Source organism: Monopterus albus, unplaced genomic scaffold (assembly GCF_001952655.1).
Source record: "Monopterus albus unplaced genomic scaffold, M_albus_1.0 scaffold27.1, whole genome shotgun sequence".
Taxonomy (NCBI): domain Eukaryota; kingdom Metazoa; phylum Chordata; class Actinopteri; order Synbranchiformes; family Synbranchidae; genus Monopterus; species Monopterus albus.
Genome location: NW_018127907.1, coordinates 3,050,227 through 3,052,173, shown reverse-complemented (window position 1 = coordinate 3,052,173; position 1,947 = coordinate 3,050,227). Strand labels below are relative to the sequence as shown.

Here is a 1,947-nt window from a genome sequence, read left to right as displayed (position 1 = left end):
TGCCAGATTAGAAGAGGTGTTAAAGAACAGCCAGATTAGAAACAGAGTCTGAGGTCTTTACTGCAGGTGGCAAAACAAGGACAGGTCCTCCCCCTTGTGAACCTTGAGGATGAAGACAATATATATATATATATGTATACATATATGTACAACACAAATGCTCCAGCAAGGGGGAGCCAGGACGACAGGTCAGGGGGGAGATATCATCACCACCCCCACAATTGGAGATTGGGTACCAAGCCCCAATAACAGACTTGGATGAGCTGCAGCCACTGTGGTCACAAGTGAAGTGACAGTTGCAGGGCAATGATAAATGCTAACATTTAGTGTAATACCAAAAGTGACTCAGCAGTGTCGGTTTGAAAGCTGTGGTGTGTGTTAACATTGCCAAGTGTTACAAGTGTTAGCCAGCCAAAGCTAATGGCCAACCTAGTTCAAGTAAGGCTGTAGTAGCAAAACAACTCATAGGTGCTGCTGTACTTCACAGCACAGGATTCAAGACATTTCTTCAGCAGCCACTGAAGTAGCTCAAAGGATATACTGCAGGTTTACTATAAATATGCTTGAAAAGGTTCCTGACAAGTAACAGTGCCAAACTCTAAGATGAAAAATAACCAGGCTCGATATCTATGGCTTTCAGCAAACTGTAACAAGGTTAAAACGTCTTCCATCTCTATGTTCTACAAGCACAGGACAAAGCTATTTCTACATGCCTGCAGATGTTTACAGTCCATAGGTCCGCTTCCGTTTCTTCCCTACTCACCTGTAAACATAAAGCAGCCAGGTGAGACAGTGGTTTTCTTTTTTCTGCTGAGCATCCAATGCGGCAACCTGGTGCGTGCTGTGTTTACTGCAGCTACAGCAACCGCCACACACTCTGCTTTCACAAGGAGGATGTCCTGATATACTACCAACAAAACACTCACAGATTTTATTACCAGGTGGTGTGTAATCTAATCTACCAGTCAAAGGTCTGACTGGCTAAGATGTGATATAAACAATCAATGAACTTAGCCATATTCAGGATCAATGAGATATATGTTGGAGAAACACACTGTGAGTTTGGGATAAAAAAGTTGCTCTTACAAAATGCAATCAAATATAAAGCATTTTAAAAGCGCAAAACAACAGTACAGACATGATTTGAGATGCAGTTTCCCCGGGCCTGTGCCTTACAACAGCCAGCAAGTCACTCACATATGACCCAGTGTGGTCAGCTGAGATAAGACAGAGGTAGATAAAGGCTGATCAAAGAAAGTAAGTGCAATAGAAAGGAAGCTGTCCTGTTCACTTGGTGGGTCTGTGTTTACAAGAGTCCATTAATTAACTATTATTCAGTTTACTGGCACCTGAGACAAAACTGAGAAGCTGGAACTAAGTCATGTTTAGCATATGCGCTTGATAAATGACAATGATCAAAAGCAGATGTATCTTCTGTGAGTCCACAAATCCATAGTTTGACTAATAGCTTTAGCTCCGACAGTAGCATGTAAAGGACAGATGTTTAACCATATGTGGAGGTAAACGTATAACAGAGACTCTTATTTCCTGTGTTGTCATATACTGTAGCTACATATCTCAACCCAGTCAGTCTGATAGATTAAAAATGTTAGACTGATTGTATTCTTGGGTGTGGCAAAATAACAATGTAAATTAATAGTCGTTTGAATGTTAATAATCTTATAGGGCATAATCATGTCCCACCCAAAAACAGAAAAATGGAAATTTGCCTTCCCAAGGTGCCAAAGTTTGGCCATCTAGTTCCATGTCAACAATAGCTAATCACCAGTGACATGCGGTGAGGTTGACAGCTGGTGAGGCACTGACTCTTTTACAGTCAGATTTACAAATACAAATGAACCGTTAACAAATTGTCTGTTAACAGACAATGTGTTATATTTTATGTCTCATATCAGCATTCTTCACACAAACGTGACCCATATTTAA

The 1,947-nt window shown here is 40.8% G+C and overlaps 1 protein-coding gene across 2 annotated transcripts in view; it reads right to left on the bottom strand.

Annotated features, from left to right (window-relative positions):
- Positions 1-1,829, bottom strand: part of LOC109957542 (long-chain-fatty-acid--CoA ligase 1-like) — a 15,171-nt gene extending 13,342 nt beyond the window's left edge. For both annotated transcript variants that reach the window (XM_020595494.1, XM_020595496.1), the window contains exon 1: positions 764-1,829. The gene's annotated coding sequence lies outside the window, so the exon portion shown is untranslated. The remainder of the gene's footprint in view (positions 1-763) is intronic.
- Between the last annotated feature and the right edge of the window lie 118 nt (positions 1,830-1,947).